Source organism: Catharus ustulatus, chromosome Z, assembly GCF_009819885.2.
Source record: "Catharus ustulatus isolate bCatUst1 chromosome Z, bCatUst1.pri.v2, whole genome shotgun sequence".
NCBI lineage: Eukaryota > Metazoa > Chordata > Aves > Passeriformes > Turdidae > Catharus > Catharus ustulatus.
The window spans coordinates 67,644,132-67,662,460 of NC_046262.2; the positions used below are offsets into that span (position 1 = coordinate 67,644,132).

The 18,329-nt window shown below is 42.2% G+C and overlaps 1 protein-coding gene and 1 long non-coding RNA gene across 12 annotated transcripts in view; both read left to right on the plus strand.

Annotated features, from left to right (window-relative positions):
* Positions 1-6,158, plus strand: part of LOC117010324 — a 61,075-nt gene extending 54,917 nt beyond the window's left edge. The window contains exons 5-6 of the long non-coding RNA XR_004420622.2: positions 962-981; positions 5,385-6,158. This is a non-coding gene — a long non-coding RNA (uncharacterized LOC117010324). The remainder of the gene's footprint in view (positions 1-961; positions 982-5,384) is intronic.
* A 69-nt stretch (positions 6,159-6,227) lies between these two features.
* PAM (peptidylglycine alpha-amidating monooxygenase) overlaps positions 6,228-18,329 on the plus strand; it is a 148,836-nt gene continuing 136,734 nt past the window's right edge. For 9 of the 11 annotated variants that reach the window (XM_033084663.1, XM_033084669.1, XM_033084666.2 and 6 more), the window contains exon 1: positions 6,228-6,329. The gene's annotated coding sequence lies outside the window, so the exon portion shown is untranslated. The remainder of the gene's footprint in view (positions 6,330-18,329) is intronic. The other 2 variants (XM_033084665.2, XM_033084664.2) reach the window with 2 other exon arrangements.

Genomic DNA, 18,329 nt, shown 5'->3' on the forward strand with positions numbered 1-18,329 from the left:
TGTGGATGCACGACTTAACCCATAAAAAGTGCTTTAAGCCTGGTACAAGACTGGCAAATTTACCCTAGATAAATCACAGGTAAATGTTGAGTTTTACAAGGGTTTATTTTTCCACACTTCAAAAGAAAATCTGCTTATTTATATACACCTGTCACAGCATGAATTCCTCTGGTTTGAAGAATTACCTCTGTTCATGTGATTCTGAATGCAGTTACCTTTAAAACCAATGTTAGCATAGAACAAATGGATTCTGAAAGTTAACTGTTTTTTGTACAGTAGACTTTGTTAGCAGATTTTGCCTTGCTCTAGGCAAACAATCAGTTATATGTACACTTAATTAGGTACATATATGGAAAGGACAACCTGACATCACTACTCTTCTGTCTATATCTTCTTACAGCTCCTATTATGGCTATGGCTCTTTTGAGGCTTTGTAACAAAGAACAACCTGATTTCCCTTCTTTTCAGCGTGCCTGAGTTTAGTTTTCTAAAATGTGTGAATATTTTGTAGCTCAGTCTTGAAAGGGTAGTGGAAGTATATCTTAAATGCTTGTAATATCATATCAGCACAACCCTCGAGAGCAGAAAGGACTACTGATAGACTTTCCTAAAACATTTTCATGACCTCTGTTTCCGTAAAAAAAGAATTTTTGCACTAAGAGAGATTAACTTTTGGAAAGATGTATCACATTAGAGACCATACCTGCAGCTCAGTCATCAGGTCTACCCACACAACATGTCAGAAATTGGTAGTGAGTTACTAAACCCCTAATTTAGTAGGGATCTACTCTCATTCTCTGCTTAATACAATTAAGTACAAACAATGAATGCAAATCCACGGTTTTCCTATGCCAAATTCTTAGGAGACAATCTAAGGATAGAATGTAAGTTCTAATTCAATTCAATCTTTTTTGCAAGTCTTCTGTTCTTACCACTAACCTCTGCCTTTTTTCTTTTCCAGAACAAACAAGCAAATAAAAGGTAAGTACAGGAAAAATCCCAACCCTTCAGGGATACCTATGTAGATGTCCCAGAGGCAAAAGGGAAAGAGAAAGACAGACAAAAAGCCATAGAAGAAATAGACACAATTTCTCAAGGACAGTTTTTCAAGTTACCACATTCAAATTAATGACAACCACATTACTTGCATTGAGGGACCAGTGATCACTCATTCATATGTTCAGCCATGTCATGTTTGAAGATTGAAAGGATAATGTACATTTAGGACTGCAGCACACATATAGATGAAAGAGATACAACAATAAACATTTCTGTTCTGAAACAATTAGAAATTTTCAGTGGTATGCAAAATGTGGCATGACTCTAGGTAATATGTTGTTATGAATAATTTGTCTTCAAAATGTTAACATGAATTATTGTTTTATTCATTAAGTACTGTCCTACCAGAGGTAGAGAAGAACATCCTTTACACATGGAAAAGGCAGTATATAAACAGCAGTGGTCCAAAAGCTTACCTCATCTGCAGGTTGCAGAGACCATTCACTGCGCAAGAGTTGAAGTTTTGCTAAGGACGCTAGTTTGCATAACTGGATTTGTTATCTATATCCATTCACCTGGATAAAATTTAGCCACCAATATAAAGGTGTTTGTTTTGCATATTTTTGCTTTATATCAAGATATGTAAAGTACTTCAATGACAGCTGTGTTACATATCTTTATAATATATATCTCTTTCACTGGGACTCTTTTATATAATTGAAATTTCTCTTGGTGAGTGCTAGAAAAAAATCTGGGAAATAGCAATGAATAAAACTGCAGCCTGGAGGAGATCATGGGCTGATTTCTATCCTCAAAAGAGCTCTTAAAAGGCTTTCATCCTTTTTTGCTGCCAATATGCTGCTCCAGTTGCAAAGTAAAATCTCTGTGCAGCTTTCCAGTATATGATGCAGTCTGTACTTTTACATATGCAACAGAATAAAGTTTGTATCTTGCTTCTCCTAAAAAACATCAAAAAAACCCCAAGAACCTAGAAACCAAAATCAAACCAAACCAACCAACCAACCAACCAAATAAAACAACCAAAAACAAAACAAAAACCCCAAAGCTAAATCCAAAAACAAATCCAAAAAACCATGGTAAAAGGAAATTATTTATCTGTGGCAAAAATAAAGTAAATAGTGCTTAAAGCAAAGAGCTAAGAGCGTGGAATCAATTTACCTACCTAAAATGCTTCATCAAGATATATAAAGATAATGACCTTTATGATTTAATATTTACTATTGTTACTTGTCTGTAACAATATTATTGTGTTATGAAAGAAAACTGCAGGACTCAAAAGGGTTTTGCAGAAATTGAAACAATATTTTCTCACATAAGCCATTTATAAATGGCAGATCATGATGGTCTAGCATGGTTCTGGCGTGGATAATGAAAAAATCTCAAGATAAGCCGCAATGCAAAAGCTTAGGACATTAATTTAATTCAAGTTTGTTCCTGTATACAAGGAAACCCAAGTACTTTACCATGAGATTACAACCACAGACCAAACATATTTTTATATACAGTAATTTCACAATTATAAGTCGCACCTGATTATAAGCAGCACTTCTGGGTGTCAGCAACTTTTTGTTCTTTGTCCATATATAAGCCACACCTGATTATAAGACGCATGTTACAATACAGAGTGTGATGAAAGGTATCTATTCTATCACCATCTGTTGAGGGTAGGAACAGTGATCCTTATCTCCGTGGGAGATATTCTGCTAATGAGCCATCCATTGAAACCAGGTGGGGCGTTATTCTTTATCTTTTCACAACTCATCCTTCCTCCAGCGAGTCATTTTCTGCTAATGGCCCTTTGAGTCCCACTGTGTGACTGATAAAATTAATTCATCCCATTAGAAGTTGCTCCAGCCAGAGGGAAGAGCCCAACATTTCTTACCAAAATAAAAACAGAGGTTTTGGGACACTAAGGTAGCCCCTTTTTCCACTGGACTCCAGAGGAAAACCGGATTTCTCCACATCACCACTGGACCTTTAGAGGGAAACTGCACCTTCTACAGGACCACTGCTTCAACTGAATCACATCTGTCACTGCAGGAGGATGCAGCCACCATTTAATGGGACTGCTACCAACACCCTGTCTGACGGGGTGTCAGGTTGTACTCTGACTTTGTCAGGGTTTGGGGTTTGTTTCTTTGTAGTACTGTATTTCTGTTCTAATTTCCCTAGTAAAGAACTGTTATTCCTAATTCCCATATTTTTGCCTGAAAGCCCCTTGATTTCAAAATTATAATAATTTGGAGGGAGGGGGTTTACATTCTCAATTTCAAAGAGAAGTTCCTGCCTTTCTCAGCAGACACCTGTCCTCAAAACTAAAACAGCAACTTCTCGTTCTTTGTCCATATATAAGCCGCACCTGATTATAAGCCACACTTCAGGGTCGGACCAAAATTTTAGTCAAAATGGTGCGGCTTATAATCGTGAAATTACTGTAACTTTCATGTCAAAGGTCTAAAGTTAATTGCTTTAGCATGAACCTAATCTCAAAATTCAAGTCCTTTCTGAATTTGGACCTAATGCAGATGAAAATACTGGGTAGTAAAAGATTAGCTAAAGAAAACTTCACAATTTTATTTCCCATGAAAAGCTATTATAAAAGTAGATATCTGGTCATGAAAGATGAGAAATAATTTTTCAAGTCGGTGAAATAAGTCTTACAGAAAGTCTAGTATTCTACAGGATGTGGGGTTTACTTTATTTATTTTTCAGTACTTCACACTAGGAGGTAACAGCAGAAGTCACAGAATAAAGTTTAAAAGTTATTTTGTTTTTCTACATTAGAAATTTTCAAATTCAAAGGACAGGACACTGTAAGCCAAGTGTCAGATTTCAGGAGACAAAATTAAACATCGCATTTTATTGTATTTGTTTTTATTGCTTTTGTGAAGCAATATGAAAAGAGGTCTTGAAGTAATGGAAGCAGCACAAGAAAAATTCAATAGAATGATACAGAGAGTCATTAAATATAAAGTCTAAGGTAGACAGCCTTATCTTAACCACAAATACAACTAGTAGATTTAACAGGTTCTACTCAAAATAATGACTTTGATACAAAGGTAGTCATAAAAGGCTGATATTTTAATTGATTTTCTCTAATTTTGAATAAAAAACTTAAAATTTGAAAGAAAACTTTAAAGACTATGCTCTTAGTAGTCCCCAAGGTCGGTCTCTTTCCCAGTTTCTTTTCAAAGAGTTGATAATATATCTTTTCAATGCTTTTCTCTTTCTCTTTTTTTTTCCTCCAAATATTTTGATTCTTTTTATTACTACCTGTAAGCCCACACTTAGAAAAATTACTGAATTTGTAGGCCCCTTGCCTACAGAAAAAGTGTCATAAAATAATGCCATAAAATAAGACCTTCTAATTCATGGAACATTCACATGCTGAAGACTGTTTTGAGGTTCTCCAAATCCTTGTCCTTTGCAACTCTTACCTTTCCAAAGATTGCTTTGAGAATATATTAATCTACATCAATTAAATAATTTGCATAAGTGCTGCTAGCTTGGGAAACACCTTTAGAACAGATGTAGCACCCTGTGAGAGACTGCGAAGCTGCGCCCTTACATGTTACCCTTACACAAGCCTTTGGCTTGCTCCTGCCTCAGCAATAGGTGTTTATCAGTTTGTTAATTCACAAAAGCACCATGTGCTTTGCTCAGGGCAAATCCTGGAATCCTCAGACAAGTTCTTTGATCGTTTTCATGAGGTAGATCAATAATGTAAGGGAAGTCTGGCACAAACTTTGACGGTGAACTTGACGTGACAAAGAGTTCTACAAAAAAGTGCTGGTGTGGCTCTGCAAATCGGTCGGAGCCAGTAAGTCAGCATTTCTGTTCAAAGAACTTAATATTTCTTGTCATCAAAGAATGAAATAATTTATGGGACACATTAATCACTGATTGCTTGCTATGTCCTAGAGTTCCACAAAGGCAAATTTTCACCTTCTGAAGAAAAAGGACCAGGTAATTAATAAGCCAGAACTCCACTGATGTGCTTTAATTTGAGAAATGTTAATAAGCTTTCAAAGAATAAATTCATATTACATTTTCCGTTTTATATGAATGAGGAAAATGTTCCATCTTAATAACACATCTAGCCTTTTTAGAAACACTGAAACATCCATCACAGACCAAATTATCCATATTTGTTGTCACAAAGAAATCGGTAGGTCTACTCAGAAATAAACTACTATTCTAACCTGAGGGTGGCTGAATTATGTTTTACCATATGTATTTTTTTTTTTTTTTTGTATTTTAAAGGAGCATTAGGACAGTACTGTTTGATAAACGAATAGTTCATCACAATGCCCCTGAAAAACAATACAGATTTGGGTCCTAATTCTTCCATTTTACCTATGCAGATAAACCTCTCGAAGGTCTCCTGCACAAACCTGTTTAGCAAAGGATGTTGAACAGGGCTCCCATACGGTGGGTATGTGTGGTTGAGATACAGCTCATTGTAACACATGGCCAAGCTTCAGCTCGCTATTTTATGTTATGAATTTCACTGAAAACATCATCTCATTAAAGTACATCGGAGCTCTTGACAAGCTTACAAACGCAATAGGCATGCTCGTCTTGAATCCTTCGTTACCAGGATCTGCCTTGTGCCATCCCCAGCATCCATCCCTCGGAGGATACCATAGCACGGCTCCCTGCTGTCCTCAGCCGGTGTTACCGCCACTCCCCACCCCCCACTCCGCACAGGGTTCTGCAGAACCTTCCCCTCAATTCGCTGACCACCGCTTGCAGCCCCGCAATCACAGCCTTGCCTCTCCCGGCACGAAGGAGCTTCACCCCCCCGGGACTGATCGCGCGCAGATCCGCCCGTTCCTGCCCAAGCGCAGTCAGAGGGGCACGGGGCGCTTTGTTCCCTCCCCGCGGACTCGCACGGCTAGGACCTCTCCAACCGGACTCCGAACCCGTTCCGTGCGGACTTCAGACCCTCCCCTGTGGACCCCAGCCCCTCTACTGCGAACACAGAGCCCTGCACCCTCCAGGCCTACCCCGGCGCACCCCAGCCCCTCCCTTGCGGCCACCGCTCCGCCGGGCCCCGCTCCCGGCCCGGTGCGGCGTGGAGCACAGTGAGCTGGGACAGCGCCTCCCGGCGGGGCAGCCCAGCGCAGCTACCGGGCCGACGTGAGCGCCACCGCGTCCCCCGGGTCCGGCGGGGCGGGGCCCGGGGGGGCGGGCCCGGGGCGGGGCAGGAAGAGGGGGTCACGGCGACAGACCCCGGTGTTGGTGTCGCTGCTGGCAGTGGGAGGGTAGGTTGGCTAGGAGTCGGCGGTCCAGCGCGCCTTCCTGCCGTGAGTTCCACCTGCGCCACGTTCGCTCGGGCATGGGGGCTGGGGTTGGGGAGGAGCAGGAGGTACTTTGAGTTGCAGTGATTCTCTGAAGCCCCGCGGCGGTGTCGGTGCCGCGCCTTGGCCGGACGCTGCCCGGCCGCGCTCGGCGCTGCCTCTGCCTTGGCACACGTGCTGCGGCGCCGCCGCTCCCTTGCGCGCTGCCCGAGGCGCGGCGCCTCCCGCGGACGCCTCGGGGCGGGTTCCTGGACGCCCAGGGGCCGCCTAGCAGCGCCGGGGGCCGCGGCCGTGCGTGTGCCAGGAACAGCTCTTCCCCTGCGGACTGCGGCGACTGCGGCGCTGGGAGGCGGGGGTAGCCCCATCCCGCCTTCCCCGCCCCGGCTGAGCACTGCCACCTCCGCCTGAGGGGTAAATGCGGCGGAACCGCCGCTCCCCCCGCCGGGACTTTGTGTCCTGTGCGAGGCCGACGGGAGGGACGAGCTTCCCCGGGGCTGCTGGCGCACGGCGCTCCCCGCCCACTAAAGTTTCCTGCGGCGTCCTGCGCCGCCAGCCCGAACCCCTGCGGGCAGCGCGTGGGGCCGTCCCGGGGCCGGTGCGTCCCACCCGTTGTGGGGTCCGGCTTAAAGGGCCGGACGGCGTGCTGGCGGTGGGAATATGGCTGAATGCGGAGAGACAGAGCTCCTCTGGACTTTGGGACTGCTCCCCTGTCGCTGTCATTTCTTCACTTCTGAGTGTCCAGCCATGGGAAGCGTTTTCAAGCGCTGACTTTTGACTTTTCCAGTTGGTTATGCTTCCCAACAGTCCCTGGGAACGGCTTTGGTGGTTTAAAATTTTTTTTTGTTTGGTTTTTTGGTTTTATTTTTGTTTTGTTTTGTTTTTAATTTTGGTAAGCCTTCTCTCCTCATTCTGTTCCTTTAAAACTCATATATTACTTTCAGGCATTACTATCAAAATATGTGTATTTTGTGTATCAATCTCTAGCAAATTGATTTGCATATATTTTTGAACATGCCAGATAGCTATCCACTTGCCAGAGTGTGGCTGTGCTGTGAGAACTACTGTGTGAAGGGGTAGGTCCCAAGGCTCTTCGAAGCGGGTAAAGCCACAGTCAGTTCTTGGACTGACTTAGGAACTGCACAGAGTTGCCATCATTGGCAGGTTGGTAGGTTTTTACTGTAGACTCTTTTCGCGTTGCCTGCTGTATGCTTGCAGATGAGTGTTTTTATAGATTGGAGTGAAAAAAAAAATAAAAAAGATAAATCACTGCCATTAATTAGAATTTTTAAGCTACTTATTAAAGAAAAAGTGTTTGGCATGGAAATTGAAGTCTTCTTACAAGACAATAGGTGTTTTTAATATCTCAAGTCTCTATGATCTGGCACTTGGTATGATTCACATGTTTTGTTTCCTTTTTGATTTGGGGCATCCTTTTCTGTCTTTGCAGGGATTCTCACATTTAAAACATTGGTAATAAATATATAGTTTTCAGAAAATTGTCATTTATTACCAAAATTTTAACTTAACTTAATTTTTTGAAATACAGTAATTTCACAATTACAAGCTGCACCAATTATAAACCCCACTTCTGGGGTGTCAGCAACGTTTCGTTTTTCCTCCATAAATAAGCCACACCGGATTGTAAGCCACACTTTAATTCGCAGCGAGGATCCATGTGCAACTTTCACAAAGTTACCAAATAGTAACAAAATTGCGGGATCACGGGGTTTACTGGCTTGGCCCTGCTCGGGGCGGCTACCAGGGAGCGGCCCCAGCCCCACTCGCCACTGCCGCCAGGAGGCAGGGGAGCGGCGTGCCCGGCCGGTGCGATGGGAGGAGGGAGAGGGGCTTGCCTGGCCAGTGCCGCTGGGAGGAGGGAGAGGCGTGTCCCTAGGTGCTGCCGCCGGGAAGAAGGAGAGGGGCTTCCCTGGCTGCTGCCGCCGGGAACAAGGAGAGGGGCTTCCCTGGCTGCTGTCGCCGGGAGGAGGGAGAGGGGCGTCCCTGACTGCTGCCGCTGGGAGGAGGGAGAGGGGCTTGCCCGGCCGGTGCCACCTGGAGGAGGGAGAGTGGTGTCCCTGACTGCTGCCATTGTGCCGCCACTGCCCCGCCGCCGCCTGGGGCCGGGCGGGCTCTGCCTGGGCTCGGGTCTGCTGGTGGCTCGGACTTCCTGGTTGGGAAATTTCCAAAATTTGTTCATATATAAACCGCTCCTGAATGTAAGCCGCACTTCTGGTTTGGGAGCAAAATTTTAGTCAAAATGGTGCGGCTTATAATTGTGAAATTACTGTTGGGTTCTTATTTATATTTCTGTTTTGTGCTGTAGATCTGAAATTATGAGTATGTCTTGTACTGGAAATCTGAAATCAGGAGCTAGTTTTCAGAAATAACTTTGCTGGAAGACTGAAGCTGACTAGTTTGCAGACTAGTGCACACAGAAAAATGGAAAGTGGGTGGAATTTAGGCCTTAGGTACTCAGCTAGCTTCTCTGATATGGTAGTCTCACTACTGGGACAGGTGAAAATGGAAGATTTAGGAGGTAAGGGCTAGCAAGTAGCCAAAAGCAGATACTTCCTTTGACGTATGGAGGCAGAGGTCTGCACAAGTATATGTGCAAGCAGGCTTAAAGTAATCTCAGAGATTGAATCCCAAATACAGGCCCACCATTTTGATGCTTTATCTGTGTCCTTGTCAAGTGAGAGAATCTCAGGGCTGCCAATTATCAAATAATACAAGATAGGATTGAATCTGCTTGTTTTGATGGTTATTTCCCTGCATGTGGCTGATACTACAAAGTGTTCAGAAGATGTATTTTTTTGCTTCCTTAGAGGTGAATCCAAAGGAACGCTGTTGTAAAATGCGTGCATATTGAAGACAATTCTTATCATGTTTTTTCCATTTTACATGTAGCAATGACTCAAAAGGTACCAAGAGGTTGGAATTTGCTCTGAAGTTCTTAGTTTATAGACTGACAGAAGTATTCATGTTACATACTCATAAATGATGGTGTGCATGTTGCAATTAAGACTATACTTAAAAGAAATTTCATAACTTTCCAGGTTTCCATTTAATCCTTAATTGGATCTGATCATTGCTTGTGATATTCAAGATAAATAAATCTCCTGGAATGCTTATAGTAGTATTATCCAAAGTTGCGACTACCACAAACAAGTTTTGAAATGTATCACAAATGAAACCAAACAAGCTCGAAAAAGTTTTTCTAGTGTATACTTTAAAGTAATTTGCTAACAAGTAGGATTAAATACTTAAAATAGTAGGTTCTACCATATCTACCATATTCTGTATGGTATTAATACACTATACCATGTTAGCTGTCTTGTGCCTTGAGGATGAGATATAATGCTGGCTGATCTAACCAAATTGTTGCTAGTCTGGTTTACCAGCCTGGTCTAGTATGACAGTCTGTGTAGTCAAAATATTCTGAATAATTTTTAAAATGTCTCTACTTAAGTCATCCAAGTTCAGTCTAATGTTAAAGTGGCAGAAAGAAACACTGGACATTCTCTAACTAGTAAGAAATGTTTTCTTCATTCTACAGAGCTTGAGTCATTCAAATGAATGCAAGGTGTTTTTCAAGGCCCAACTAAGTATTTGTCTTCTTTTTCCTCGTCTTTTCCCCCCCGCCTTTTTCTGTCTCTTTTTTCCTTTCCCTTTTCCCTTTTTTCTCCTCTCCCCTTCTCTTTTTATCCTCTTCTTTGTCTCTCTCCTTTTTACCCTTATTCTTTTTTTTTCCCCTTTGGTACTTTCTTTCTCCAATACTTTTTCATTGTTTTCCCCCTCCTTTGTTGCCTTCGCTCACTTTTGTCATCTTCCTCTGCTTTTCACATTTCCCCCCTGTTTTGCTTTTCCTCACAAGTTTTCACTTTTTTCTCCCCCTTTCCCACTTCCCCCCCACATCTTTTTCTCCTTTTTTTTTGTTTTTTATCTCCTTTCTAAGGCAGTCAGAACATAAAAAATTGAAATGCATAGAGCAGCAAGAAGATAATCAGAATTTATAACATACTCCTTAGCAAATAACCCCCTTCAGTTCTCTGTAATAAATTAGGGACTCTATTTCATTTTCTGTCAATCTTGCCTCTACTCAAATTCGGTTTCTTCCAAGGGGCCAAGGTAAGTAGGACAGGGTGTTGTTTATATGTTGTTCAGGCATATTGAATCAACTATTGAATCTTACAGAAAAGAAAAAAAAGTATTACTTGAAAAAGAAAGTTTTACTTGAAATCTTGATTCAATAGATCTCAAATTTTATGGGTTACTTTATAACTTATGTGAAATAAATATTTTAATGTGAATTTGTATTAAAGGTATGTGAGAATACAAGTGTGGAGTGCTTTTGTTATAGCAACGTTCTAGAAGTATAAAGTAAAATCAAGTAGGATTTTGAGATATGACTTGGGCAAAGAACAAGTACTCACAAAAATCATATAGTATATATGGGAACCAAAATTTATGCTTAGTGCTGTTTTTAAGGCACTTTTTCAGGTATATATCCAAAGTTTTGGGATTTATTATTACTAGAGTTGAGAAACATAAATTGGGTAGAGATTCTCTTTCAAATCTATGTGAGAATGTGAATGAAATTGAACACTAGCCTCTGAAAGAATTGTATAGCAAGAGTTGCCAGAAAAAAGCAAGCTTTTCCCATTTATTTAATAGGTGAAGGTCAGGAAATGTGTTTCTGAGGAAGACACGTAACAATCATTAGTTGGAAGAGCTCTGTTGCAGCAGTACTTCAAGCCCTGTGAGCACTTGCTGTGCATTGTAGAGGAAGGGTTTTCTTGCTTTTCTACCACCCATCAATGTATTATTGGCAATGAAAATACTCAGCAAAACCCAGAATTTTGTGCAAAGAACAATGTGTGTTTTGCTGAAACTAAAAGGCAGTAAATTGTAATTTAAGCTGTTCCTACTGCAGCGTTGAAATTCCTGTATTTTAGGCAACAGATGTTGCTAGGCAAATGCTCTCGTTTAAGATACCAAGGTTCTGCAATAGCTGAACAGAATGTGTCACCATATAAGATGAGAGTTTAAAGTGCAGCAGCTCACCTACCACTGGATAGGTGGAAACATGACTTCTAGTTTTGAACAAATGACAGTAATTTCATGACTATAAGGTGCACCACTTCCAGGTGTCGGGAAATTTCAGAACTTTGTCCATATATAAGGTGCACTGGACTATAAGGCGCACTTTAGGTTTTTTTTCAGCGAGGATCCACGCCCAACAAAGTAATGAATTGGTAATGTAATGGCACGATTGCTGGGTTTACTGGCAGGTGCTCAATTTGCAAACATTTTTCACAGATTGGCGTAGCTTTTAAACGCAACCCCAGGCGCCCTCTCTGTGCTGCGGGCCCTGGCACTCCCGCACACCCCTGGCGCCGGCTGGTGTGGTTGGCACGGCTTGGCTCCCGTGGTGTGGCCGTGGCTTGGCAGTCCTGCAGCTGTGGCTTGCGGTTGGCCGCTCCCACGGGGCTGCCACCCCCTCACGGCTTGGCACTCCCACTGGGCCGCCCCACCCTCGCCACTCAGCGCTCCTGCGGGGCTGCCCCCACCTTGTGGCTTGGTGCTCTCATGGGGCCACCCCTCCCTCGCGGCTCACACTTCTGGGTTGGCAAATTTCCCAACTTTGTCCATATATAAGGTGCAGCGGATTATAAGGCGCACTTGCGGGTTTCAATCAAAATTTTAGTCAAAAGGGTCCGCCTTATAGTCATGGAATTATTGGCCTTTTTTTCATAAACTTGTATTTAAAATCTCACAGATTTTTATCATCCTTTCATGCTCCCTCATTTATGAGAACGAGGAGAGATGTCTATCTCATCAGTATGATTGCTTGCAGTTAGGGAGACAAGCGAGAAAGGGATGCTGGCTACCAAGTCCTCACTGTGTATTTTGTTTTATTCTTGACTGGTAATGATGTTGCGTGATCTTTGCTGCATTTATCTTTGTTTGGACAAAGAATGCTGAAGGTTATGTTGGGTAATATAATATTTGCTGATACATGAGTGTGGTATCGTCTCATACTCCATCACTGCTTCCCAGTTCCACTCCACAGTTATCAATGTTCTTTTTGGATGTTATGGTTCCACTTGGTTGTCTCAGTCCTGTTCTAGTGTTTTAGTCTGTGCTGTTGAACATTCATGGTCCTAGTGTACTAATACAAGTACTTTACTGTAGCAATCCCTACAAAACAATGGTATCTCAAAAGTTTACTATAAAATCGTCTATCTCTGTGTCAGTTTCCCTAGTGTGTGGTTTAATTGGGACTTATATAAGAAAAATAAATTTTCTTCTGACGTTCATATGGTGCAAGTGGCCTACTTGATTTCAGTCTTCTGTGATGTGTATGCTTCTGGTCTTCATACTTGAACAAAAGAGGGATTATTAGTCTTTCATACTTGGAAACAAAAAGGGATTGTGAGGAAATGTTTGTAGTGAACTTAACATTTGTAATTTTTAAATTTTTTTTTTAATTTATTTTTTTTTAAGTGCAGACCAGATTAACATTGAAGGGCCGCTACAAAGCCATGGAAAATTTGTTTTGGTCTTATCCCTTCCACCCACATATGAAAAGGGGAGGGCTGGGGGTTTATTTGCTGTAATTTGCCTTTTGTTGCAATCCTCTAAGTTATGTTCTTTGATCCGTATGATAAAACAATTACTCGTGTTAAAAATTAGGGCCCACAACATACTCTTTCTGGATTGTTTCAAAAATGCGAGTCTAATTTACAATCCAAATTATTCAGAGTCTTTGTATATACTCATTGTTCTTGTTTAGTAGCTTAATTCTTAGTTCGTTCCCTGTATCTACTTCTGTATAGACAGCAGTCATGTTTACTTTTAGACTTCGTGTTGTTGGGCTGAAAAGTCCAGATTGTTTCATTTACATACTGGGAATACTAAGAGCTTATTGGGTTCAGTTTGGAAAAGAGAAGTCCAGATTGTGACCCCATTGCAGACTACAGCTTCCTCAAGGGAGGAAGTGGAGCAGGTGGTGCAGACTTGCTCTCTCTGAGGGACAGTGACAAAAGACAAGGAAGAGGAATGAAACTGAATCAGAGGAAATTCAGAAATACAAATATAAGGCTTTTTTATTAAACAGTTAATGAAATTACCACTTGTAATCTTGTTTCAATTGTCTTTGTTTAACCATTCATTTTGAGTTGGGTTTTTGTTTCTCATCTTGTACACTACTTTCCTCACATTTAATAATCCTCCATATTGTAGTATGGATGAAAAAATAGTTAATCCCCCCACCCCTGACCAGCTCCACTGCATTTTCTTGTGTTTTGGGAAATGACCTTTTGTTTCATTGAAGAAAGATGGTATTATTTGCTAAGATAATGTAAGTTTATATTTTATTTTTTCTGCCACTCTGTTTCTAATTTCTCTCTGTTTCTAATTATTTTTACTTTAGAATCTATTCAATTGTCTTTTCTCTTTGATTGAGTTTTGATAAAGCACCTTTATTAAAACTAACGTGAATTAATATACAGTAATTTCACACATATAAGGTGCACCCTTTTGACTGAAATTTTGGTCTGAACCTGGAAGTACGCCTTATACCCCGGAGTGCCTCATATATAGACAGAGTTGGGAAATTTGCCAACCCGGAGGTGCGAGCCCGCAGCAGCCCTGAGTCGAGCCCGCCTGGTCCCGAGCGGGGCTAAGCCCAACCGGCCCCTAGCCGAGCCAGTAAACCCCATGATCATGCAATTCCTTTACTAATTCGTTATTTTGTTGTGGGCGGATCCTCGCTGCAAAAAAAAAAATAAAGTGCGCCTTATACTCCGGTGTGCCTTATAGTCATGAAATTACTGTACTCATAAATAGCAGTAGGTCCAAGGTGATGGTGATGGTGATGACAGGATAATGGTGACCCTTAAGGGCTTAGAAGGCTAATACCTCCCCCTGTAAGTTCATGTGGTCTACAGATTGTGACATTTACACGTTGCTGAATATCGGTGGTGAAGTCTTCCAGTTGAAGGTTGAGGTGTTGTTTTGATGTGAAGAGACTAAGAAGAGTGCAAACAGAGACTAGAATGAATGTAAGAAGTAGGTGAACTGGGGAGGAGAAGAAGGGTTGCATTGAAAGTCAGTCTGTGGGGGCAAATGGGGGTCAGTCTGTGCGAAGAACGCAGTATCCGTAGATGCTATTGGGATCATGACCTGGTCAGAGAGGTTGAAGCACTGAACTCTCGGGATGGGTTGGTGAGGATCTGAATCCGGGGAAAATCACTGGAATAGGAGACGGACTTATATGAACTGGTGACTGAAAAAAACTGAAGCAAAAGATTGTAAGGTTGAAAATCAGGCTAGCATGAAGTGAGATAGAAAAGGAAAGGCTGAGAGGAATGAGTGATACAACTAACTTGTGTCATGGTAAATGTATTATTTCTCATGCCTTTAACAGATAATTAAAGGATTTAATTAATAATTATTGAGAATAGTAAAATGCTTTTTTCTGTGAGATTCATTAAGATGCATTCATAATTCAGCATAATTGGTACATAATTATGCTTACCTTCTTCATCCTCATCTTTTCAGGAAACCATAGCTTTTTCTTTTAGAAGCACATACCCATCTGCCATTTGTGGTTCCTCTCTGTCCCCCTTCCCACTTGAGTTAACTCTTTGTGAAACTGCTCTTTTGTATCTGTTCAGGTAGTGAAGGTGGTTGTAGTCCAGTGTTTTATCAATAATAATGCTGCTTTATGACTGTTCCAGTGATTACTTTGCTTTACAAGCCAGCTTGTGTTGATAGAGTTCTCCCTGAACCTTGCTCATGTGCCCTGAAGCAGGAGTGAGGAAAAGGAATTTGAAAACAGATCAAGTCAGCCTTGCCTGTTTACTTAAAGGGGGGTGGGAAAGCTAGTGTTTGTTTTAAATCTCAGCTCTGTTGCAGACTTCTATGCTGTATTTTTTAGTTTTCCATGGATTATTTATATTCAGATTGATTAAATTCAGTCAGTTTTAATTCCTTTTACAAGCATGTTGTACACTGAGCTCAAATTAAGGAGATGGATTTTATGGTAATAAGAATCCCAATCTCATTATGGAAGAGATTAAGGATTTATGCTGTATTTAAAGCATTCTTTTTATTCTGACTTGAGATACTTCTTGCTTTCTTCTTGTTTACTGTTGTTTGTATTGAGACAATGTTAATGTACTTTAATCCCCATTTTAAGAATGTTAGTTTACTGTAGTTCTTTCAGAAAGGCTTGTGGTAGTGCCTAGTTTGAGAGAACCTAGCTGTTCTTAAAAAAACCTGTTTGTATATAATGTAGTTTTATTGCACATGACAGTCAGAAGAATGTTAATTAAACAGTGATTTCAGATTTTGTTTCTTTTTGACAAAAGGGGTTTTTTGTCTTTTTGTTGACTGTCTCACCCAGGTTTCTCAGTGTGAGATTAATGCAGAGTGGTTGAGGTATCAGGGGGCCTTTGGAGGTGTAGTGTGACTCCAGCGTCAGTTAAATAGGACAAGCTTTATCAGGTTGCATATGACTCTGTTCACTCAGGTTCTACAGGTGGAGTCTCCACAGCTCTTCTTAGCAGCCTTTTCCCGTGCTTGACCACTCTTATAATGAACAAGTGTATTCTTTTTTGCATGTGGAATTTCTTCTAATTCAGTGTATCCTTGTTGACTCTTTTCTAGTCAATGGACACTGCTGAGGAAAGTCTGTGATGCTTTCATCCCATGCTGATCAATCTTTTGTTTACGTGTATTGACTTGGTTTCACCCCATCCTAAGCGGGCCTTCTCTCCAGGCTGTAAGCAGTCCCACCTCCCCTCCTATGACAGATACAGTAGTCCCTCAGTCATCTTTGCATCCTGTGTTTGGCCTTGCGCTGTATGTCCATGTCTCTTACACTAACTTGGACTCCACCTGTGTGCTGTGTCCACCTGCTGCTACATGTTAAGGGTCCAGTTCTTAAAATGGCTTGAGGCTGTTTTTACTGATGGCTTTGCACACCTGAAAATGTGTTTCTTTAGGATATGATCTCAAAATCTAAAATCCAAAGTAGGTTTAAATTGATAGTCAATAAGCTGAAGTAAAATGTAGTAATTTATGTGGAATTACTTTATAAATCTCGTAAGAAATTTCCTATGTAATTTTCTCAGGAAAGACAGTTACCTTTCATATTTTGCATAAGTCACAAGTTTCACGTCTTGGTGGTGTGTCCTCTTCCACAATGGGGAACTGAAAGGAGTTCTTTGAAAACAGGTGGTCTAGGATAAAAATAAGTCAAACGAGACAGTATTGTATCTGAGAACCGTTTATTGGTAACAAAAAAAGGAGTTGTCCTACTAAAGAGGACTAGAACAGACAGGAAAAGGAGGAAGGAAGATAAAAAAGAATGGGGAGAGAGTGAGGGGGACGGAGAGAAAAAGCAGGCATTACCCCCAGAAGTTGGGAGTTCCGTGGACGCCCAAGTGTCAGCAGAGTGTGCACACTGTGCTGGGGAGCCTGCACAGCTCTTGGAGAGACAGACGGCTCCACAGGCACAGCTCCCATGGCTGCGGGCAGCTGAACACGAGGAGAGGCAGCGGGTGCTCAGCCAGGAGCTCCGAAGCACTGGGCAGGAGTGCGGGGGGATCTTGGCGGTGGGCTGGACCGGCGAAGCAGGGCTGGAGGCAGGCAGGAAGGCAGGAATGAAGCAGGCTGGCCGTAGGTCGGGAAGACAGGGAGGCAGGACAGGTGGCTGCTGGGACAGCCAAGGGTTAGGGCAGGACATGGGCTACATACAAGGCTCGGAGATCAGCCAGTGTCCAGCCGAACACCCAGCGAGGGCAGAAGAGCCAAAAGGTAGGCTGGAGTCAGGGCAAAAAGAACAAAAAACAGGCTAGAGCCAGAGTAAGAAGCAGACCTCAAGCCTGGGCAAAAAGACAAGACTGAAAAAAGCCTGACTCAGAAAAACCCCAAAGCTTGTGGGTCAGTAACGTTTATGTTCCTTTCTCCTCCCAAGGTCTGCCTGCTCACAGGAGACCATTGGCCCAGTCCGATTCCAGTCCATGGGTGGAGACCTTTTTCCATCTGGCTGGAGAACCCCTCTGGAGGGTACAGTGTCCCTAGTGGTCTCCTGCTGCCTGCCATGTAAGACATGAAATGGTTGCCAGGCAAAGCCTCCCTGAGACTTTGAGAGGCGAGGCTTTATTCCATCTTCCAGCTGCCTGCTGGGCGTGGCACATGTGCGGCCCTTCCCCCACAGGCCTCCAACAATCAGTGTTCAGAGAGAATCAAAGTGAAATTGGTTCTTCACATAGTGGCAGTGAGTTATTATGGTCTTTCATGGAGTGGCCTTATTAACTCCACCATACCAAAGATGTTTCAACATTTTAATTTGTGTGAAAGCAAGTTAGTAACTCTCACTGATGAGAATTATTTTACTCTGTAAGAGATCAGTAATACATAGCAAGGGCAAGGTAATGCCTTCTCTGCAAGCGTCATCAGAGCATGGAAGTCTTCCCCCACACACCCATATTTGAGTCTTCCTTTGCGGTCATCCTTCAGTGTTGATCAGCTCAGGTGACCTTTTAGTTCCCACTGTAACTAGAAGTCCTTTGTGCCCAAAACTGTGCTGTGCAGGTATGACTGATCATCACAGTCACTCTCAGGTTGCCAATGGATACTACAGGTTTAATGTAACTGTGAGAATTCCCAGGAAGAATGCCCACGTCTGCTCTCCGTTGAAGGAATGGGAAGTATAATTTTTGCAAAATATATGTTGTAGAATGTGCTAAGGAATATTGGCAGAGTATTCTGAAATTAAGGGCGTAGTTTCTGGCGCCTGGGCAATATCTTGGCAGGGATCACTGTAAATGAGATTGTCCTTCCAGTACCAAAATGCACCCCTCTCTTCTGTCTCAGACAGGAACCTGGTGTCTGTTGCTGTATCGTAATAGCCTGATAGTAGTTTGTAAGTGTTGTTATATTGGACTCATTCCCTCTTATTCAGAATTATTAATGTGCATGTCAGCACTGTTG